Here is a 25,255-nt window from a genome sequence, read left to right as displayed (position 1 = left end):
GAAGATATTTGAAAGTTACAGTAAGATTTACTTTACTTTTATTTAATCTCAAAAAGAACAGTTCTATCTTAGATTACAGACATAAATACTTTCTTCCTTTCTTCCTTACTCCCCCTCACCTTCCCTTTCTGCCTTCTTTCCTCCCTCTTTAAATCTTTTCCTTCTTTTCTTTCTCTTTCTTTTTTTTTCTTCTGAACTATGGGCAAAATTATTTGTATCTTTCCTCAAAGACAATTTAGAGAGAAAGTGACCACCTTTGAAATATAAGAGGCTGGCAGGGTGTAACTGCCTATAAGGTTGCTTAATTCCATGGGATAGGTTACTTCAGTAGCCTTGAATATGACCTAGACTTCCCATGGGCCTTCCAAATAATGCTATTGATGTTGACATAGTTTTTTAAAGGAAGTTGCTTCTGAATCTTTTTTTAAAAAATATTTTTATTAGTTGTTAATGGAACTTTATTTTATTTATTTATATGCGATGCTGAGAATCAACCCAGTGCCTCACACATGCTAGGCAAGTGCTCTACCACTGAGCCACAACCCCAGCCCCCCTGAATCTTTTTCAGTTTATCTTTCTCTTTAAAAGTCCATCACTCTCTTTCAGAACATAAACTTACTTACGAAACAATCCTGCTATTTATGTTTAATACAATTTCCTAAGTACTTGTTTTCAAAGTTGGACTTGTACTGTGTATAGTTGTTTGTTATATCTGAGTGGTTTGTACTCACTGTCAGATGTTGTATGTTTTATTAGGCCAGGATTTGTCTAATTCCAAAGAGAAATAAAATAATGATTTGGAATGATGAGATTCTTTGAGAAATAGCAAAAAGTGTTAAGAGGGATCACAGGTTCCATTTATTGGAAAAGAAGCAGTTGTCTTATCATTTGCACAGACAAAAAGGGATTTAGCTTGCATTGGTGTTAAGAGGCTGTGTAGTCCAAACCAGAAGTGGAAATTCTGGCAGAAGCAGAAACCACTCAGTGTTATGGCCCAATATGGATGTCAGAGCTCTGTAGCATGTGTGGGAAAATGGCCACAGTCCAACGTCTGGAATCATTTATCTTCTGCTAGAGTCTACGAGACAACTGTTTTATGCATTTTACAGAATTCCTCGCTGATTGATTTCATTTACATGGAGCGGGTGCAATGACGGATGGTGGGGACAGCTACATGTGGGAGAAGTATTGATCTATTTCTGTTTTTCTGACATCCTGCTCCCATTAGCGTCCTTAGCACCTTGAATGAGATTGTGCCGTTCCTAACAGCCATATGGTTTCAACAGGATCCTTTCCACACATTTCATAATGAAAGCCACATTACGTCTTTCCTTATTAGGGAAACCAGAAATTAAGAGTTGAAGGTTTGGTCTTACTGTCTTTTCAGTAGCTTAACCTATTTCCTGCATTGTCAATTTAAAAAACGAGGGGGAGAAAACATCAGTAGATAGAGGTCTCTGTAGGCTCCAGGCAGCCTGAGAAGTCATATAGAGATGTGTGTGTGATGATCTTTAGGAAATCCTGGAACATACTGCTATTGATATACTGATCTGTATCTACACGCAAGGGAATCATATTTGCCAGCCAGTGTATTCTGTGTGAGCAAACGTCATGTGTGCTAACAGATGCTGGCATGTGACAGGGTGGTATCTGGCCCTCTTTTCTAATGTGTGAAAGAATATTTGCCCACTTTTGACAGGATCCATATCAGATCTTATGGAGATTTTTACATTTGTCACAAATACCAAGAAAACAGAAGCTTTGAGTTTCAGCCACTACCCTTACGTTTTCTAACTTTTTGACCTTGAAGAAGATAATTAACCTTTTAATAAATCTATTTCACTACTTAAAAATAGAATAAGTTATTCTAGCTATCTCTGTCTCCCAGACACTTTAAATGTCTAAGATATTTATAGTATTTCTTGTGCTATTAGTTTTTAAAAATTATCTAAGCCATTTATGAAATTGCCTCTCTCTCCTTAGATACAACTTCTACAAAGCACTAAAAAAGCTGGAAAACTCTGTATCATTAAAAATAAAATCCTATAATCTTGTATATTAGTACTTTTGTTTATAGTAGCCCTCTTGAAGCTACTTGAAACAGTCTTTTTTTTTCTGTGTGTGGAATTATTCTTTCATTTTCTCATCACATTTTCCAGCAGTGTGAAAGACTAGCCATTTCCTCAAACAGGTTGAAGTTTTAGAAATTGAGTTAAAATTAGTGCAATATTGCTTTGATTTATCAAGGTTGAATAGATATAATTTTTAACTTTTTAATGTAAAGAAAATGAATGATAGTGCAAATTAAGATGTCTAATATTTTCTTCCAATTAATAGATACAAACATAAATAAGTATGTGTGTGTATATATATAAATACATATATACATATATATATATATGCCATGTAAAAGCAAATATTTATATATTCAGAAAATGTTATCTTTTAAAAATATTCCTATAAAAGTGGTAGTGTATAAAATACTAAGAATCAAAGATAGAAACCATTAGTGTGTTTCATTTTAAACCATTCTCATTTTAAGTGATAAAATGATAACAGCTTACTGTACTGCAGAGGACATCAGAAGTCAGATGTCTCCCTATCAGCTGCCACGCCAGTGTGCTGTTCACAGAACCAGGGGCTTCTTCTTCCAGTACAGGACATATGATGGCCCTTGGGAAATGGGAAGCATGGCAACACGGTGAGCCACTCCACTCAACTGTGTGACCTTAGGCAAATCACTCGACTTAACTGACCCCTGGTTCTGCTACAGTAAGGGGATAAGAATGTTTACCTTACTACATGAGGTGGTCAAGGGGGTCCACTGACATCATATGCACAATAACTCTAAAGCCACTTAAAGTCAATAATGAAACGTTGACATTTTCTTTCTTCCTGGAATTTTCCTTACTTCCCTAATAAATTCCACACATCATTCAAAAGCTTCTTTGAACTCTTTCCTGATCTCTCAAATATGTCTTTCTTTTAAGGCCCTGGATCTTGTCCTGGGAAGAATTAACCAATTTTGTTCCCCATATTTGTTCTTCCCCATCCAGCAACTGACCCTCATTATTATACTTTGCCTTTCCATGTCTCCCTGCTCTGCTCCTTTCATTTGTCTCAGCTGTAACTCCATTACGACACTCTCCTTTTCCTCCAAAGCTGCTTTAAATATCGCAAGTCTTGAAGCCTTCTCTAAACATCATTTAGAGCCCTCTTCATTCTTGGTTCCCATGGTGTAACTTCGAATCAAATCCTTATCTTGTTCTATTTTGTCCTTTATTTACCCATCTTCCCCCTTTCCTCAAAGACAGGGGATCTGCAATGCTTCACTAATTCCCCAGTGCTTACCATAGTTTCTCATAACTAATTGACATTCAAGTCATGTTTGTTGAATGAATATCAACACAGATACATAGCTAGATATGTTTTTTTTTAATCTTCCCATCTTTTTGTAAAGCAGACTGGCAGTATTTATTAAGACTCTCTGATCCAATAACTCTTCTCCTAAGGAAATAGTTAGAAAAAAAATAGACAAAACTTTCTGGAGAAAGATGCTTAGCATAATTGAATCATAATATTATTCATAAATAATATGAAAAGTGGCAAATAGGTGATTAGCACAATTTTTATAATCTAAATAATCCAAAGCTTGCCTGACAGATTATATACTAATTACATTGGTCCCAATGACTATCCTTCTTTTTAAGATACTTTTTCATAGAACCATAAACTTGGAACAACTAAGTTTAGCAACTTATTCCTAGGCTTTTGACTTCACTACTCTAATTATTCCTTTTTTTTTAACATGTTGAAAATAAGGTAACCTTTGAGGTCAAAATTTGAAAGCTCTTTGAAAGAACAACAATCTTAGCATCAAAAAAGTTCTAGAAAGACAGAAGGGCTGTATCACTCATTTACTTTCAAAAATAGACTGTCATTGAGCATCTCTCAGTGACAATTTCTACCGAAATTCTAACAGGTTGAAGTTTTCTCTTAAACTGAGATTAAAAACAGTTAAAAAAGAAAACTTGAGTCTACTTGTTAAATGACTACAATGAAAACTATGTAAATGATGGAAGGTTTTTATAATCTCTCATTTAATCTCTTTTTACATGGAATAACTGGCAGAGGTAAAGCCATTTTATCATAATAGTGTCTGCATGTTTTATCAGGACAAACCACAGGAATACTGGAACTAATCTGCCACCAAATCAAGGATGTGTAGCCATTTGAACATTGAACTGACTTAGGTACCATCCATCATTTACCACTATGTTTAGTTAAGAAAGCTTTCTTTTTTCAATTCTTAGAATAAAGCTTATAATGCATCCCCAGTAATAACACACCACTCCCTGAAACTCTCAATAGAGAGGCTAGAGCAGAGGATTTCTGATGGGCAAGAATATTTCCACAAGAGGACTTTCCATGTTGACTTAAAAGTGCCTAAAGGCATGTGCCTTCTTTAAAGACGTTTCTAGATGGTCCTGTTTGGGTGTGTGTTTGTTGTGCTACAGCATAAGTGATGCAAGTCCTCTGTTCACTATTTAAATGGCAGGAGAATGACCACATCAGATATGAATAAAAACACAGCAGTAAGTATAAAAATGAATTCCTGAGTGGGATACAGCTAGGCAAACCAGCAATGTCTATGTAGACTGTTTGTATGTGAAAGGATCAGGTAATGGAATCCTGAGAAATCAACCCTACAAGATGCCTGAATCTTAAGAGGAAAGTTCTTTGAAGAGGCCTTATTCATTTTCAGGGAAGCTTTAGAAGACTGTGGAGTGACACCTTCACAGGATTGCATGCTAGCTGATGGGTGACTTGCTAGTGTCTTCCATAGATACCTAGTGGGCAGCGCAAGGCTGAAGTTGGTCAATTTTCGGAGCTTGGGTTAAGCTGAGCTGGTTATGGAGGCTAGAAGTGAATGAGAGAGCAAGCTGCTAGCTAAAGGACCCATTATCTTCTAAGGCCAAGGAGCCCTCACAGGAGGCCAAGGAAGGGTGTGAGTGCTGTCAACAATTGGAAGGGAAAGAGGTACAAGGGGTTGGGGGGTGGGGGGCGCACAGAGTTACCCTTCACCCTCTGCAGAGGGGTCTCCTGTGAGACCTGTTTATTCTGTACCCGGCAAAGGGCAAGAGAATCCTATCTGATTTTTTTGCTCATGGTTCTAGAATTCAAATTCTATCTACTTCCTCAGCAAAGATTGTGCTATTAAAACTCCTTTGGAATTATTGGTTCTCTGCCACCCACAAGACAGCACTGATTTAGGACAATCTCCTGAGAAATGTTCTCTCCACATGTGCTTATTATCCTTCAGCCCAGACCATTCATACAGGGGCCAGCCAGTGATTGGCTATGCACATTATGAGAACATGCCCAGTGAAGAGAAACCAAGCAAGCAGCTGAGATACAATTTCTAGAATTAACCATAAATTATCCCATGAAAAGAACCCTTATGTAACACTAAGTCATCCCAACTGGTGTTCTTTGGGCCTTGCAAGCACTTGAATAAAACCACAAAATAGTTAAACAACAATAGTGGTAGTTCAGTTTAAATAAAAGCAGTTTATATTTTTAACTAAGGATCAGACTCAAAATTAAGTGACCCTTCTGTGCCAGACAATACAGCAGAGAAAAATAAGATATCTCTGTCTTTAGTTAAAGTGTCCTGCTCCATGTTTGTTTAAGCTACGATTTTATTTTTCCTTTTGGATTCACCATCATTTGCATTTTTTAATGTTGGTATATTTCTTCTACAAAGGAACTCAATGCTTGTCTTACTATAATTTTCTTGTCTTAAAATCCACAGCTAGTGACATTGTATATTTCATTTCAACAAATATTTACTGAGCATTTACGATGTGCAAGGAACTATGAAAAGGAAACAGATGTATAATGCTACAATGCCTTCTCAAGGATATTCAGTCCCATCTTGGGGACAGATATGGATGCAATTCAAGAAAGAATGCCTTTCATGCTAATGAAAGCCTTAAGGCAAGGCATCATAGAGTACATATTTAAATCTAATTGGAAGAATGGGAAAGATTCACAGATGATATGAAGCTTGATCTAGAACCATCAAGGGATTTCAATAGAGGGCAAAGAAAGGAACAGATGCACCAGACTAAAAGATATGTAACTAAAACACAAAGACTTTCAAGCGTTGAATGTGTTCAAAAATAAATGAGTGGCCCCAGCATGACTATGCCTTAAGAGGTAGAGAAAGGTCACTATGTTGAGAACTAAGACTGGAAAGGGAGCTTGAGGCTAGATTATTTTAAGGTTTGGGATGTTATTTCAAAAATCAGGTATAGCCAGTAGCTCTCAGTAACTCTCATAGGGAGGGTAGTGATTTTAACTGGTAACTTAGGACAAATATTCTGATAGAAAGAGAATGTCAGAAATAAAATAATGTTATTATTTATAGGTCCATTGCAATGATCTATCCATCTAACAAATACTAACGGGGTAAATACTATGTGTCAGGCCTTGTTTCAGGCTATAGAGATATAAAAATAAGCAAAATAAACTTTCCTGTCCCACGGAGCTTAAGGTGAAATGGGAATTGAGATGATGAGCAGCACAAACCAACAAATTGTGTTCACTCTAGTGATACAGTATAAAGATTGACAAACAGTGCCTATAGTTTAATTGTGGCTTGTTGATCCATTTGGCAAACATATGTAAGCACTGTGAGTAACACTGTGATGAATGATGAGTATCAGAGGTGAAATATGCTCACTGATGGAGAATAAAGAGAATATTTATAAATATATGAAGTTTGGTCCTAAATCAGATTTTGGAGAATGAGATGGCATAAATATTTAACTCTTGACAAGCCCACTTCCTATATAAACAGGCTTTACTAGGCTGATTCTCAAAATATCTAGGTCTTTAACCACCACCCTCCATGTCAGTTGTGCTAAACGCACTTAGAATTAAATAACTGTATTCTTCAATAATCAACTCTACCTAAATCTGCCTGTAATGCTGATCCCCATTACATGTACATTAAGGGTGCCTCAAGTAGGAGATGCATGTACTGTGAATAGACTCCAGGTGTGCTAAGGGACCTGCTGATCCCCTTGGGTCTGGGGTAGCCAAAGGCATCATCTGGTAACCTGGGGCTTCTAGAAACCTAGTATTTTATGACAGTACAAATGTGTATGCCACATTGTGGAAAAGGTCAGAAACATGCAATTGGAGATGGCACCACAATATCTCCTACTCTGTCCTTGCACAGCGACCCCACTCCTTTTTGAATATACAGTTGTCCTCTTTATCCAGGGTTTTGCTTTTCACAGTTCTAGTTACCCATGATCAACCATGGTCAGAAAATATTAAATGGAAAATTCCAGAAATAAACAATTTATTATGGCATTTGCCAGTAAATGGATGGAGCTGGAGAATATCATGCTAAGCAAAATAAACCAATCCCAAAGCATCAAAAGCCGAATGTTTTCTCTGATATATAGATACTAATTCATGAGGAGGGCAGTTAGGGAAGAATGGAGGTACTTTGGATTAGACAGAGGGGAGTGAAAAAAGGGGAGGAAAGATAAGAGTAGGAAGGATAGTAGAATGAATGGGACATTATGACCCTATGTGCATATGTGAGTACATGCCTGTGTAATTCTATATCATGTACAATCAGAAGAATGAGAAGTTATACTCCATTTATGTGTGATGTGTCATAATGCATTCTACTGTCAAGTATAACTATTTAGAACAAATTAAAAAAGAAATAAATAATAAGTTTATAAGTTTCAAATTGCATGCCATTCTGAGTAGCATGATGACATCTTGAGCCATTCTACTCTATCCTGCTTGAGATGTGAATCATCATTTTGTCTAGTGTACCCACACTATATATTCCTATAGTCACTTAAAATCAGTATTCATCACTTAGTATCAGTCTCAGCCAATTGACTGCTGTGATATGACTGTGCTTGTACTTAGGGTTCAGGTAACCCCTGGGAATCTTAGAATTTATACCCCAAGTATAGGTGAAGACTACCATATACTCCTATCAGTAATAAAATTTTGAGCAGTATTCCTAATGCATCTATCGTTATGTACCTTCTAAGTTCTGTACATGTCCTGGTATCATTAATATCTCAAGTCATAAAGGCCAAAGTTCATTAACAAACATATAAATTCTAATCTCAAATTTTGTTCCCAATTTTAAATTAGTTCAACTGATTTCATGTCCACTCTCAATCTATTCTCATCAGTCTTTGGTGATGTGACTGTTGTTAACAGGGCCAGTACCAGGAGAACAGAAATTTCAGCTCTGCTTTCTTCTTATTCGTGGCTGTTAAATTAATATTTTCTATTCATGGCCTCTCTTCAAGAATCTTTTTAAGTCACTTCTCTATTTTCTGAGGGTTAGTTTGATTAAAAGTAAAGCAGCATTACCTATAATCCTCTCAGTTGCGTACATGTAGACAGCACTCCATCATGATGTACAGCAATATAGTTCACACTGACCCTCAGAAACCACCAGCAGGCATGCAGCTTAAGCAAGGACACCTTGCATCAGATCCTGATATTGAATACAGGCTTTATTTGTTAAAAATATTTAACTAAAATATTTAAAATAAACACAAATGGAATGTTTCATGTATTTATCTGCACCGCACTTGGAGACAGTTGTTCTCATATCATGTATCTATTGCCTACCTCCATAACTTAATGAAAAAAAACATGTGCTTTTTAATCTGCCATCCACACAATACAGATCATCTCATTTCATCCTCCTAGCCACCTCTGAGGCAGAGCTATTATCTCCATTTCAAAATGAGAAAATGGGCTCTGTGAGGTTTACTAACTTGTTCAGGGTAGCATTGCCTTTAAGAAACAGATTTAAACAGAAGATTTTTCTAGTCTTAACTGTCATCTTCCTTCTCCTAGGTAATTTTCATTCTTGTGTCTAAAGAACTAAGTTCTAGAAAAAAATGATTAAATTTGAGTTCTCAAGACTCTCTTTTAAGATAATACTGCTGTGGGTGCTACACGGCAGCTGTCTGGCTAAAATTGTAGCATCAGGATAGTGGGTTTGTGTCTCTGCCACAAATTTGGTTGCTATGGAATCTTTCTCATAGGAAAATATTTGTCAGCTCCAGGTGGCTGGGACACCAGACAGACTTACTGATAGTTAGATGAACAGAGGCAATGATTTAGCAAGTTACAGGGTAGAATCTGAGAGAAAAACAGTCTCCAGAAACTTTGATGAAGTAGGCTACAGATGCTAGGATTGTGTTTTGACTGCTAGAAAATTTCAGCAGTTCTGTTACTGAAAGAGAATGGATAAGTCCATAGAAACAAGACATTGGTAAAACAGTGTTCTTTCCTATGGGGGAAAACATATTACATTAGAATAAGTGGATGTATTGACGCAGTAAAATTAAATTGCTATGTCCAAAGTGGTGACAAAATTAAGCATTTTAAGTGTTGGTCATTGACTTCAAGCATCTCTGCAGTACAAATTCATTCTCATTGAAGATGATTACATCCAGATAATGTTCTCTTCCAGTAAGAAGTGAAGAACAAAGGAAAATAAATAAAACACAGTTTACTAGAATCTCATAAAAGTTCTTGCATAAGAAGTGGAGAAGCATGGGAAAATAGGAGTTTTTTTTAAAAAATAAAAACAAGTTTTTCCTTGAAGTTCCTGCAAGATTGCAGTTCACATAACATATTGGTATGTGTATATGTTTATACAAGAGAGAACTGTCTCACCAGAAAAATGTGAATCAGAGTTTCTATGGTAGCTATGGTTGTTTTTTCAGAATGACTAAGAGCATATATAATGTCTTATATGCTTTTATAAAAAGCAGTTTATCATTTATTTCTGAATATTTAAAAAATTCATTTTCACTTTCTCCAAAGAATCTTACATCTGAGGGTTGAAAAACATATTTTTTTCATCTTAATTCTTTATCATTTTGAATTTGTCCATTCTTTATCATTTTGAATTTGTCCTACATTCTGCCCCACAACTAGCAAAGCACATTGAAAATTGTTCTGTTAACAAACATGATAAATTTGTTTTGTTTTGTTTTTTGGGGTACTGGGTATTGAACTCAGGGGAACTCAGCTACTGAGCCACATCTCCAGTCCTTTTGTATATTTTATTTACAGACGGAGTCTCACTGAGTTGCTTAGTGCCTTGCTTTTGTTGAGGCTGGCTGTGAACTTGTGATCCTCCTTCCTCAGTTTCCAGAGCCACTGGGATTATAAGCGAGTGTCACCCCATCCAGCCATACTTGATAAATTAATATCTAGTCCATATTGAAGCAATTTCCTTCTATAATAAGTACTTTAAAATATGTTTAAGTATAAATCTACTTTTAAATCTAGAACAAATGCTGATTAACCTTATTTAGGTATTCTTAGCATAAAATGATCCACATTTACAACATACATAAATCAGAAATTTTTGTTAAGATTCAGTCAAAATACTCTAAAAATGAAAATGTCAGTTCCATTAGCAAAGTGAATCTCATAGCAAAATATTTCCAAAATGAAATAGTAACCATCCCTCCATATTTATATTAAGGTTTACTTACAAAAACTTTATTTAACACACAATTTTAAGGAAATGTCTGTTTTTAAAAGTAAAGTATATTTGTGGCTCAAATGTCACTAAATAAAAAATGTGTTTATTAAGCATGGGCTGTGTTCATTGGTCTGTTCCTGTGGCTTTTCTGCTGAGTTTAGTCCATTAAATGTAAGTACATAGTAAGTCAAAACGAACCTGAAAGAGTGTGTTTCAGGCTCTTGCTTCTAACTGCAAGAATTCTTTCATTTCCCCTGTAGAAGTGAAAATAAGCTCTAACAATCTTTGATGTCTCTGGGATCATTCTAGACTAGTTACTAATAGAAAACAACAACATGAAAATCTCGCTTTACAGGAACATTTTTGCTTCAGCTCTGAAGGGGAAAATGCATAATCCTATTACACTTAGTTATCAGCACCATTTGAAATTCTGGCTGCCTTGATAATCACCATGGAGCCACATAGGACTTTGCTAGTAGATAGCTAAATTTAATTAATCACACAGATGACTGGATAAACCTCCTCATGTATTTTACTGGTCTATGTACTTTATCTCCCCTGCCCCCACAAGTTCAAGTTTTGTTTTTTTTTTTTTTAATCTTGTCTTCCTGATGCAAGTACCGTGTATAACAGCCAACAAAAACACAAAAACAGCAGCAAGACAACTCTGAGAAGCATAGTTTGGAAAAAGGTGGAAGGCGCTGGGCTCAGGCAGATCTGGGTTTGAATCCTGGCATTGTTGCTGTTCCTATGCATGCTTTCCTACTGCTGTGATTTTCCAATTGTTCATCTTAAAGTGGTGATGAAGAGGAAACAGCATACTGTAAAGAGCCTCATGCTGCGCTTGTCCAGGCAAATATCCAGTAACAAACTGTTAGGATGATATTCTCATTGTTACTATTCCTCATCTCTTAAAAAGCTCTTAGAGACGGATGGAAAATCTAGTGTTCCCACCTAGAACATTCTGCAAGGCATCAAGACCTTTGGAAAAGCAATGCTTGATGATTCAACTTTTCCTCCTTTTCTTATCAATAACAAATTGCATTTTCATCAGTGTTTGCTTTGCCTTTTTCTACTATGCACTGCTACTATCTGGCACAGTGTTGAATGTGTATGGCTAATGGATGATTGTGTAGTTAAATGAATGGAGAAATTACATAAACAATACTTTTCAGTTGCATTTTATTTATCATTTTTACTCTACCTTATTTCAAGAGGATTTGGAAAAGCTTTGCTATTTTTAATTTACTTATTCATATAAGTTATGAATGAAGAATAGAACTAGAGCAGAAGCTCTTGTTTTGAGTTATAGAAACCCTATGGGTGACCTTGGGCACATTACTTAACCTTCCTGAACCTTAGATTCTTCTCCATAAGATAGCAAGGGTAATATCTTTTAAAAGTTTCTGTGAGGATTAAATGAGCCATTGTACAAAAAGCACTCATCATTGTGCCTGGCACATGATATAAACAATAACTATGCAGACAACTTTTAGCAGAATATTTGAACAGCATATACATATGAGAGAACTGAAAAAAAGAACCAAAAGGATTTTATAGGCTTTATAAAACCTCTCTCACATAGTTTATATCAAGAGAACCTTCCAGAATATGCCTAAAAAAAATAAAAACCTGCAGCATCTTAACAAATCAAAACCTTCAACAAATTCCTATAATATGTACATGATTATGATCAGCAAATTAAGGAATAATGGAAGCAAAGTTACTAATAAACACTTTTAGCTTCTAAGTAGCATACTCCCTATTTAGTACATACTGCGATTATATAGCAAATGCTTATCTCTAGTCAAACTAAAAAAATGCCTAAAGCTTTTCACATGCTCTAGAATTTATTTTTTGCCTTTTTAATAATAAGCACTTAGTGAATTGCTCCCAAGTTTTACCATGTCTATTTGTACCTGACAGTGTATCAAGTGATCCAGGAACTTGTGAAAAACAGACACTCAAGTTCACAGACTTCTGTAACTTGATTTCAGAGAAAGCTGTCCAAGCCATGTGCATTGAGGGCCAGACTGCCTGACTGATTTGTAGTCTGGGGTGGGGGGCAGTCCAAGTTTATTTACCCAGACGTTTTAATAACTGTTTAATAGTAACTGGCTGTCTTTAAAAATGCAGTTTTATGCATCTCTCCAAACTCAGAATCCTGCTTTTATTCTCATTTTTATAGAATTAGATTATACAACAAGAAGAGATCAGAAATGATACACTTAACAATAGAACTGAAAAAGAAAACCTTGTTGGGGTTGATGTCAGAGACCAAGACACAGATGTTGAGGTTGTGGTCTCTGGGGACTTGCAGCCTACTGTGTCAGAGACCACACTATGAAATCACATCAACCATTTGGTCAGGGCTTGCCAACAATTCTTTCCCAGAAACCAAGTGTTAGACAAACCCACATTCATATGAGTTTTTCAGTTAGTATGGGTGTAGCCATTGTCTGCAATCAGATAGCCAGGACAAAAGGTGCATGGTTTATCTTCTCTAGAGTTCCAAAGTGGCATTGGATTCACAGATTTCAGGTGCTATCAGCCTAATACTCCATCTTACAAATCATAGAATTTTAGAGTATTCCAAGATGAAAGAGACTTCATCTTCCTTGTGAGAAGACTGAGATTATATGGAGGGTCAAGTTCGTGACAAAGGCTGCAGAGCTCCTTAGCTGTTTCATCAGGTCCTTTCATTGGGCACCTTTTGAATGTTTAAGCTGTAACTTATTCTATAAAGTCTTTGCCCTCCACAGACTCTTTTTTTCTATTATTTTCTTCAAGAAAATTTTTATAATTATAGTAAAAATATTTGAAATATTGTGCATATAATCTGGTAACCCACAGTTGTCTAATCATCAAAGCTTCTCAATGAAAAATACACTTAAAAACCTGAGAATTATGTATATTATTTTTGACATGATTTCACTTTAATAGCTATTAATGCCATAACTTATTAAAATTAAAATAAGCATATCTAGTAAATTGCCAAATTCCAAAGTCTTTTTTTGAAATCTGAGTACTATAATAATGCATTGGAATAACACTGAGTTTGTTTGTTTGTTTTTATTGTTGTTGTTAAAGGCTTAGATTTTTAAAGATTATTTAATTTATATTGGGCACCTTGAGAAATGGGTACAATATTCCAACTGTATATCCCTTATTTTTGATCTGTCATGGTGGTAGTGCTAAAAGCCACGTTTAAAGACATGGGGTTTTGTTTTCTTGCCTGTCTCAGTAAATCCTCAAAATATTTTTTAACAAACCACACTTGGGTTATAATAAGCCCGAGCTTGCATGCACTACCCATGACGGAACTTGTAGCCAAAAACTTACTCATCAGCTCATGTAAACTTACCAGGTGTTCACAAGATACTTAGTACAATGAGGAGGTGGTTTTGTCCCAGAGGGCAGTGGAAAACTAAATTTTAAAATAACAGTAAATCAAGAGTTAGTTTCAGGGTAACCATTTTAACAATAGCATTTAAAATTATTTAGAATGGGTTGAAACTGAGAGTAGGTGGGTTTTAGGTGGTACATTTCAGTCTATTAAATGCCTCCCCAAAAACCCAGGCTCCCTAAGATGGGCCAAAAGATGGGGAGTGCACATAGAGAAAACAATCCTATAGATGGGAAGAGTAAGTGATCCAAGCAAAATATTGTACTTAGAAAGGTAAAATCAAGAAAGATGTCATAGTTTCTGATTTGAAAAATAACTGTGAATCAGGCACTGCTGAAATAAAAGCAAACTAACAAGTACTTTCTCCCTTGGAGAGAGGTTCACATCTTCTACTCTCACTGCCTCTCTTTTTTCTTATTACTAAAAGTTGGTTATATCCAGCCATTAAATACTAGTTTTAAAAGGTGCAGTCACTTTGGAAATTCCAGTCAAATTATACATGAGCCTGCTGTCACCTTGAAAATACACTAGAGAAATTTTGTAAAATTTTGATTTGTAACTTTTTCTTATGATTTTTTTTAGACATCCAGCTATGTGTAATGTTACTTTTCAACAATAAAAAGCAATGAAATGCAACATTTTTAAATGACAAAATAGAAGCATAAACACAGGCCTGGGACTCATTGACTCTCAGTCCCATTAACCATAACAATTAGTTTAACCAAATAGTCTTCATACTCTTAAGCCTATAAATCCAGTTTAGAATGAAAATAAATACAAATTTACAAAGGATTTTGTGGATTTAAGAAGAAATGTCTTATCACTTGTCATTTTCATGGATTAGTCTAACAGGCACAAAAACTTTCCACATGGAAAAAGAGAGAACAAAAAAATTTTACCCACCTACTACATATCCCTTGGGGAATCTGCCATTGAAGTGTAGAAAATTCCAAACTTCTTTTTAAATATATTTGAGTCTTTGAAACTGATGAGCAATGAAGCAAACCTATTCAGTCAACCAAAGTAGTTTATTAGAGGAGAAAAAAATAAATCCTTTTCAAAAGAAGCTGTCTCACAATCTATCTTAGTGTGGTGCTGCTTGAGAGTTGGATACCTTCCATGAAAACAAAGTGGACATAAAAGACAAAAGAGTTTGGGAATAATATCAAGAGTGAGGTTGAGACACCGTGTGTGTCCATGTGCATGCGTGCATGACACATATATGTAATGACAGCAAAGCATCCCAGAACTTTTCCTGAGAATCAACTGTGCTCATTTTTACTTTGATGTGCCTATTCTTATAACTCATTCAACATTCATTATTCCCATAAATGTTGAATCCAAAACACACTACTCTTTTCCAGGCAGTATAGTGGCCACTGGGGATTCAATGTGAAATACAGCAGAGATTCCTGTCCTCAAAGTGCTTATCATCTTAACCAAGAAACTCTGATTCACATTCAGGGAGACTGAACCTCTGCCAACTCCACATGTAACTCCTCAGGTCACCAGGGCACTGGCACACCTATTGTTGGCTAGAGAAGTAGAGTGCTAAAGCCCATGGCAGGCTCACCCCGTGTACTTTTGGCCAGAACTCCTTCAAGTGGCCTAACTACTGGAGATGCTGAGAATCTATAGTCCATGGGTGTTTGTTAAATAGTTAGCTTAGTTCGTTAGATGAGTTTTTCTGTCTTTGCCACAACATTATTTAAATCTTAATTTAAATTTGAATTTAAAATTCAAATTTTAATCTTAATTTAAAAGAAATTCATAGTTAAAGTATCCTTTTGTTGAAAAGTGATCTGGAAATCTAAGATTCATACAATACTTCCATTTTATTAATTTATAAATTAATAGTTAATGACAAATGAGGGTAGGAGTCTCAATAAAATGCATGGCCATCCAACCACTTTCTTGTTAGTAGGTCTCAGGTTTTTTTGATTGGGCTTTTCATAAATCTAAGATTGATGAATTTGCTTATTTCTTTTGCTCTCCATTCTTCCTGAAGTTGCAAATAAGCAGTGGAAAGGTGAAGAGTGCAATAGAGATCCTGGAGGCAAATCAAATATTAAATAATGCACAACTCAGGTCATTACTATAATGACAATAATAATCTTCTAAAAAAATCAAGAGTTGGCAGCACTTGGCAACTCCCCATCTGACTCTGATGTTCACTCTCTGCCTGCCTTCCTGGCAGCTTCCTGCCTCCCATCATTCTAAATCTCATCACATCCTTGGGTCAAGACTCTTACAAAAGTTTAAAAGACAGGAAGTGACTCAGTGGTTCCCTCCAGGGGTCAGGTGTGTGGGTAGCGAGAGTAGGGAATTCCAGACTAGACAAGTAACCCAGATGGGAGGATGACTGGACTGGAATGTCAGAAATGACACTGACATCAGCACAAGCGATCCTCCTCCACTTTCCCAGACAAGTATCTCAGAAGGCTGCTGTGAACTGTTTCCCACCTATTTTCACAACAGGACCAGAACAAGGAAGTGCCAACATGGAACCTAAGGAGAATGGTTGTCAATACTTGAAGCAGAGTTTCATTTCAGATTTCTGGCAAAATTTATTGAGAGTTCAGTTGTACCTGAGGTTTAACAAATAGAAGCCATTACGCCAAAGAGAATATTTTTTTTTTTTAAAGAGAGAGTGAGAGAGGAGAGAGAGAGAGAGAGAGAGAGAGAATTTTTAATATTTATTTTTAGTTCTCTGCGGACACAACATCTTTGTTGATATGTGGTGCTGAGGATCGAACCCGGGCCGCACGCATGCGAGGTGAGCGCGCTACCGCTTGAGCCACATCCCCAGCCCGCCAAAGAGAATATTAAAACTTAGAATTTGGTAAATCTAAGATGTTTGTGTGTGTGCTGTTTTGGGGATTATTAATTTCAAATATCCTGAATTTGCTAGCACCATTATTATGTTCTAAAATGAAGTTATGGAATGCATAATTAGTAATGTAAATAGAAACCACACTTGACATTGTAATGTTAAAATATTCCAGAGGCGCTGTATTGTACTTTTTGTACCAAGGAGGGAGAAGTCTCTTAGAAACATCATCTTTGCTACTTTTAGTCAATTGTGGAAGGTCTTGTTTTATTCTGTGGTGCTGTGGATGGAACTCATGCATACTAAGCAAGTGCTCTACTATGGATCCATAACCCCTCCCTTCAGAAAGTTTTTAAAACTGTACTTGTGGTCTAAAAGGGAATTTAAGAAAAGTTTTGGAAATTTGAAACAAACGATTAACCATTGGGATTACAATGTGACTCTTAAACTGTTTCTTTATGAGTAGAGAGTTCTGTTTCCTACTAAAAGACTGTTGATAATGTGGATCAGTGGAACATACTCCACATTACAGTTTAGTCCTGTCCAGGGATTTAATTCATTAGAAAGTATGCGGTTCTTTCTATTTCAAATGGAATCATTTCTCTATGGGACTTTATTTCACTTGAGACTATGATGCAAATCCGTGGTGTTCTTTTTTATGTGAATGAAAACAATGAGGAGAGGAAGTGTGGAGGCTTGGAATCTCAGCTGAGGCTCCCAGGTCACTAGGGAGCAGGGAGGCTCCCCTCCACTCTTAGTAGCCGGAAGCCAGAGAGAGGATGATCATCTGTGCCCTGCTCTAAATTTCTCCGAGCCTCTGTGCTGGAAGCTTCCTCCATTCTCCAGGCAAATATTAATCAAGCCTTGTTGGGGTGCTATGCACTATCCTGGTGCAGAGAATGCAAAGACAATGGCTGCGGAGGGAAACAGAAGAGCAGAATAAACTGAAAATTCCAGCTAGGGTAAGTGCTGGGTCAGAAGAACATGGAGGATGGGAAGTAGAGAAGGGAAAGAAGAGAAGGACTAACTTAGCCTTGTGTGAAAAGAGTGGTGGACTTCTCAGGAAGGTAAAACTAGACCTGAGAAGTAAAGAGCTAGAGGGGAAAGGAAGGGTAAGAATCAGCTTGTCAGATGAAGTAGGAGAAGGCCATTCTAGACAGAAGGAAGAGAACCAGCAGAAATGAGATGGGGTCCCGGGTGGCAGTGCAGTTAGGGAACCTCAGGTTGGTAAACATTACTGGCTAACATCACTGGTGTCCCTGGCTTCCAGGGCATGTGGATACAGAACAACATGCCCAACCTGTGCTGAGCTCAAGAATTACATGCCTTCCTTGGACATTTGGATTTTACTTTGAAGCGGTTTCAGAACTGTGAAAGGTTCTAAGCAGGAGAGTGGGTGATCAGATTTGTGTTCTGTCTCTGAAGTTATTTCTTTACATGGTATCAATTGCATTCTTGAATAAAATGCACAAGATCTCCTGCTAGTTTATGGAAATATATTCAAGAACATCTTTATTTTCAAGCCACTTTATGTTGCTGAGCAGAGATTCTGCCTTCATTCTGTGATCTTAAGCTTAGCAACATCAGCATCCATTGTCTGTATGTCTCTTGGTTCTTTAAGGTCAGACATCTGGGTCTGCCATACTGCCATCCTGGCTTGAATGGAATCAGAATTTGCCTGGTACATGGGGAAGCTATTATCAAAAGTAGATGAATAGATCATCTCTCTCAAAGCAAGATTTGTCTTTTAAATTTATATCTGAGCTTCTTCAATGAGGCAGAATGCCCAGGAGTCTTCAGAAGATAAAGGACAGTACATCTTCTTGAAGTATCAGTGTTTCTTAAATTTGAAGAAAAGTTTTTCTGTATTAAAATAAGTATTAGCATCTTATATTCCAGCTATGTGTAGAAGGAAATGTCAAATAAATTCACTAGAGGTAGACTTTTATGTTCGGGTATGTCAGTAGAAAGAGGTGAAAAGCATTCATTTCAGTTTAAAGTCATAGCTTCAATTGCCACAGTGACTACAACCACCAAAACCTGTACTGAGCCCTTATTTTCAGTTAATTCACTGTGCTCAGACTTCTGACCTACAGAATGACACAGAAGTTTTAGTCATAGAGCACAGATCAAATGACAATTCAATATGGCCAGAGGTCATAGAGTGGGGTGACCAGAAGTGCTAGAAGGAAGTATCTGACCAGCTATACCTTCAAGGAAGAAGCTTTGTCTAAGCAGAGTGGAGGATCTCCTAAGTAGGCCTAGCTGGTTTAGTGGCCAATTACATTACACATTTTCCTTTGCTCCTGAAAATCAAAATAGTCAAACTGAATGTGGTTATGTTGCAAGGGATGGGAAGCATTAGTCTAATTAAAAGCATCCCACATCTCCACTTCCTCAGGGAGGCCACTGTGGACTGGCTGACTGATTGCCTGAGAGGTAGGAATGGGGCAGCTGAGGGAGCTGGATTTCCTCCAGGGCACATCCTAGGACATGTGGGCAGTCTAAACTCAACTAGTCTCAGATACACACAGAGAGGACCTAATCTTTTCTTGTCACCAGAACTGCCCTCCTTTTCCCGGGCCCTCCAGACTGGAAATGACTCTGGACCAAATTTGACTTCCAAGCACTATTCCAAACCCACATCTGGAAAACCTCTAGGCTGCAGGAGATTTCATGTCATTGATTTGTTATTGATTAAGGCTGGGGCCTGGCACTCAGCCCAACCTCAGCCCCAGCAACAGTAGCAGCAGACTTTTCAAATAGAGTGGAACAGAAAGCTATGAAACCTGGCACATGCTCCTCTGCTTCCTTAAATCAAACCAGGAAAGGAAAAAGATAGCAAGAGAGATTTTTCAGGGGGTACAATGTTCCTTCTCCAAAAACCTTTGACCAGAAGCATCTTGGAGGTTCTTTTCCAGAAATTAGTCAAGGGGCCACTGTTCGTTCTGGCTGGAGATTAATAAAGTGCAAGAAAAGTACTTCCCAGCTCCTCCTGAATTCAGCACGCATGGAGAATGCTCAGACTCCATGTGCACTGCCAGATACTTGTGGTACAAAAAGTGACTAAGGCAACTTCAGCCCTTGAAAAGGTTGTGATCTCATGGAGAAGGCAGACATGCAATGAGAACATTCTAGGATAATGTCATGAGAACTTTTATAGATATATAAAAGGCCAAAAGAAAAGCCAGGCCAACCTGGGATTCAGGAGATAATGTCTAGGCTAAATCACAGTAAAAGGTAAATGAGAGTAAGCAAGGAGAAAAGATGTAGAAAGAATGTGAAAGATGAAAAGAGGAAGGACAGGAAGCAGCCAGAGCACAAGCACAGGATGTGGAACAGCAGCCTGGGCTGGGGAGCTCCAGATGGTTCTACACAGTTGGATGTGAACTCCCAGAAGCTGGCAGCAACTGAGTCTTGGAAGCACTGCAGGCCACAGTGGTGGGCTGGCACTTTGTTCTGCAGATGTCAGGGAGGCATGAAGGAGCTTTCAGAATGACCATAAGTTGAACTTAAGAGATGCAAGAAGGGCAAGAACAGATGCATGGAGACCTATTAAGACTGTTGCAGTAGTCCTGGGTACAACATGAGTATCTAAACCAAGATGGAAGAAATGGAGTTAAGGAGGAGAATAGGAGATTGAAAAATATATTAATTAAGCATAGTCACCAGGCCCTGGTGCTTTGTAATAACAACATTGGGACCGAAAAGGGGAGGAAGATGCCCCAGGTGTTAGACTTATAGAACCCTGTTGAGTTTATTCATTTTTTTTAACCAGATGCTTCTCATATAACCAAGTGTTATCTACGGCTGTGTTCTTTAAATGAGGGAGCAAAAAGTCAGGTAGTGGGTATGATCAGCAATTTTTGATGGGACCGAATAGGACAAAAAATGTCAGATGGGCTTGCATATATAAAATACATGAAACAATGAACTATTATTTTGTGAAACTTTGTTTCAGTCTGTATATATGTGAGTGTGCATGTGTGGGTGTGGGCATATTCATACTATATGAAATGTATTTCTTACATTGACCACAAAAAAGAGTGGGGTCAGAACATTTGAAATTACTGTGGAATTCTTTTTCTATTGTCGTGACTCAACTCTGAATTATTTTCAAGTATGAGTATGTTCCAGTCAGGTTTGATCATCTTAAAAAGGTGACTGATTCCTTTATGATAAAACAGGACAATCTTTTTTGCTGTTATTCTTTCAAGACTAAATCTTGCAGTTCTCTGTATGCTTGGGATTTCCAAGGATTGGATAAAAAGGGGCAGGAAATTGGGAACGGAGCCAGAAGAAATGATTATCTCAGTCAATGCCAGGACAGTGTCAAATGTCTTGTCCTTCAGAAAAAAGGAATAACATCAAGATATGCAAAGACCCTCCTGCCCAAGGATATCTACAAGCATGTACCCAGAGGTGAAATCACAACTGGAATGTTGTGATTTCATTTATGTATTTCTTTTTCATGTATTTTCATTGAGGGCTTTACAATTTGCAAATTCTTTCACATTTTCCCATGTTGAAAATAGCCGTGTGAGTTTAGAGGGACCTTAATATTCTGAGAGATGTTTGCATGTTTATTGGCCTACAGATCTATAAATATTTTTCATCTTAATATAGTCATTCATGCATTTAGTCAACATTCATTAAATGATAACCATTTGCAAAGCTTTAGGCTAAGAACAGGAGTTGTAAAGATGCAATCTGGCTTTCAATCTGATAATGTGTACCTGCAATATAATAATTTAAGAAGATGCAAAATCTGCATATTTATTCAAAAATACTTGCAGTTTTACCTAGGACATAGTTACAGAATACCTGTGCCATGAGTGTGTGTCTTTGTGTGTGTGTGTATAAGATAGAGATATTATTTATCTGTTTGTTCTAAAATCAAAATCTGATAACCCACAGGGAACAGAGTAGGACAAAACTGGCACTCTTTTAAGCCTCCAAGGTTTATGAAGTTTTCTTTCTTGGGCTAAATGTTTAATATGTTGGAGGTAGGATAAGCATACCACTTGATGAAAGCTAAATAACCTCGAGTAGAAAAAAAGCTCGCATTCAGCAATGTTTGTGCACAATGGGCTCCCTGGGCCCTGAATTCCACACAAAAATCTCAAGTTAAGAACACTTACATCATGCACTAGCTTGAGCAATACAGATTTCATCTGTTTTTAAAAAATTATGTATCAATATTTTATTTTTCTTTATTTTGTGAAAAAAGGTTCAAAGAGGACTAAATTTTCTCTTTAGCATTAGGTATAATTTGAGCAGTCATAGACATTAATTATAATCATTTTAAGCATAAGAGCAGTCTTTGCTTTTAAATGTAAGTGATTTGAAATATTTAAATGAATTTTCCAATTCCTTTCCCACAAAGCAGATCCCTGAATACACACCTAGGATGTTTTTAATAATGAGAGTGACCTTGGCAGGAAGCTTACCTGGAAGATTCATGATCTCTTGAGGTCAGTGACCTTGGGCTCCACATTAAACCCCCAACTTCTCCCAGTCACTAATCCACAGGAAGCCTGTATCCTTCACTCACAGTTAACTTATTTGTTCAGGTTTTTTTTTTTTTTCTCATAATGTGGAAAAATAACCTTTTGAAAACATTTTCCTTAATGAAATCCACATGTCTGATACAAATTTCTTTCCCAAGGTTCTGCTATGTTTAGTTATGTTTTAACACATCTTTGACCTTGGCATCTCCACATATCAGGCACAGGATAGCTAATATTTTACTTATTAACTGGTGAGCATATCGTATACGATAATCACAAAACAATCTTCCTCAGCCTAGTGTTCATATCCCAAAAGTAACAGCCTTTTAGGATAAGGCCCTTATTGCCACCTTCAAAGTGTCACATTTCATTTATGACTCTCACGGCATTGTGTTAAATAGCATTGCATGGTGTGAAGCATGGCTTGCTTCATTGTAGAGCATCATTTAACAGAAAGAGTATAACAAAATGTTCTGTAGAAAATGAATTGCCTGTTACATATTTGTCATAAGAAGAATTTGGATGCAGGTTGATGGGTACTCATAGCCCCAAGGTTGTCCTGCAGGCAGATGCAAGAGCTAAAGAATCTAATGCCAGGAAGGCACAAGGTTCTCAAGAGTCCAGGTACGAAACAGTGGGCAGAAAAGAGTTGTCTACAGCAAAACATTTGGCTAACCAATTAGCTCAAATCTTTCATCATCTGCCAGGTTGTTGCTGCTCACCTTATTAAAAATGCCCCCTCTTGCTACCAACTATAGGGGGCATTGTCCGTCTCTGGGGAGCTAGTAAAGCCTAGACCTTTGGTTTTCTTGTTCAACTAAGAGACCTACAGGGCAGGACCTGGCTGCCCATGGCCTTGCATTCTCCCACAGTGTGTAACAGCAGGGTTTCACATCAGGGGCACCAAACAGATGTCTCTTGAATAAATAATTAGACAAATTCCTCTACATATAAAGGTCAAATGAAGAAGAACTGAGTGGGAAGTATCAGAGATCAGGAGAACCACTATTTTCTATTACAGAAAAATAAGAATAAGCACCTTTACCATAGTAGGAGTAGCATAGGAGCTCCAGGTGTGTGTCTAATTGCATTACAGTGAGGTGATCATTTAATTCTCATGACAACTCTCTGAGATAGGTACTATTGTTTAGTCCCACTTAATAGATGGGGAAACAGGCCTGTCGAAGGTAACCTACCTAACCTCGAAAAGATAAATGAGAGGTAGAGCCAGAATTTGGACTTGGCCCTTGCTTGTAATCACTTCATTCTGTGTTGCTTTTCTTGTATCCAAATAGTGTACTTATTATGCCCTCAAATACAGAAACATTTTCTAGATAAACTGACAGCTTCTCTTTAAAAAGTTAATATGTAAAACCAAGTATTTGTATTCAATAAGAGAAATGACTAGAGTTTTATTTAAGTACTAGATATGCCACTAGTTAAGAGCAAAATGAAATTAGAATACTTCTCCATTTAAAACACCCCTTTGGGCCAGCCTCAGCAACTTAGCAAGGTCCTAAGCAGTTTAGCAAGATCATGTCGCAAAAAAAAATATTTTAAAGGGGATACAGCTGGGATATAGCTCAGTCGTCAAGTGCCCCTGGGTTAAATCCCCAGTACCAAAATATAAAAAAATAAATAAAATTTTAAAAAATCCTCTTTGTAGCAATAATATTAACTTTGCATAAAAAATGAAATTGTCTTAAGTTGTGCTTTTGACAAATTTACTGGTATTTATAAATTTGGGTTACATTGTGCTTTTGATTATTTAAATGATTTGAGGAGTCATATAGACTGCAAATATTCATCCAGTCATTAAAACAATGTGTAGAGTTTTTCTTTATCTGGTCAGTGTGTTTATTTTGTTTTCCAAGTACAACCTTGGAACTTCAGCAATCAGGAAGTACCAGTTTGTTGCATAAAGTGTACTGCATCTTTGAAATTGACTAAATACATATGCAGGAAGTCAAAGACAAGTAAAACAGCTATTACATAAAATCTCCACTCTTTAAATACCTAAGAGGTCCAAAAAGGAAGAAGTGGGAACATGGTCCAAGATCTAACCTTGACTTTGAACTTCCTGACTTATGTTAGTTTAAGACATCCCTGTAGCATCATTTAAACATAATTCTGGTGTATGAATAAACTTCTACTTGGAATTTCCTTTTTGAAGTTTACTGAGAATATAAATCAAAACCATATGAGATGTGTTTTAATCCAGAATGTAAAATAACATAAGAAATGTCAACTCAGAAGTAGTCCCTGAAATACATTCACCAGGATGCACATTCTGAAGAAATTCTTTGTTTAGAATGAAAGCCTCCGGAGAACTGGATTATTTTTAGCCCATGATTATAGAACCCTTGATTGATTTTTTTTAAAAAAAGATGTTTTTAAAAGTAATGGAAGTAGGAATTTACTCAGTCATCTAAAATGTCTGAAAGGACATCTGTTGGTATTGTCAAGTGAAAAAGCAGATTACAAATCTATTGAAAGATTATTATAAAGTAGATAGTATACATGTACACACATCTTCATAATAAGAGTATGAGAGACTATATGTATGCCAACTAAAAGTTCATCTTCATGGGGATTATCCCCTTTCCTTTTTTTCTTTTTTCTTTAGTTTATCTTTTTACTCAAAATCAGAAAACCTAAATCACTATCCTCCCTTGGTATCATAAAGGGACTTATTCCAAGATACACTTCCGCAAACACTTAGATCTATGAAAGTTCAAGTCCCTTATAGAAAATGGGTCAATATTTGCACATAATCTAAAAACATTCTCCTATACCCTTTATATCATCATTTAATGACTTGTAACACCTAATGCAATGCAAATATTATGTAAATAGTTGTTGTACTGTGTTATTTGGGGAATAATGACAAGAAAAATTATCTACACATGTTCGATATAGACAAATTCAGTTTTATGAGTATT

The 25,255-nt window shown here is 36.8% G+C and overlaps 1 protein-coding gene across 7 annotated transcripts in view; it reads left to right on the top strand.

Annotated features, from left to right (window-relative positions):
* The window catches only part of STARD13 (StAR related lipid transfer domain containing 13), a 444,473-nt gene that overhangs the window by 345,652 nt on the left and 73,566 nt on the right, over positions 1 to 25,255 (top strand). The window lies entirely within an intron of this gene.

This window comes from Spermophilus citellus, assembly GCF_964194105.1.
Source record: "Spermophilus citellus genome assembly, chromosome: 1".
Lineage (NCBI taxonomy): Eukaryota > Metazoa > Chordata > Mammalia > Rodentia > Sciuridae > Spermophilus > Spermophilus citellus.
Note: the sequence above shows the minus strand (reverse complement) of the source record. Positions and strands in the feature narration are given on the sequence as shown.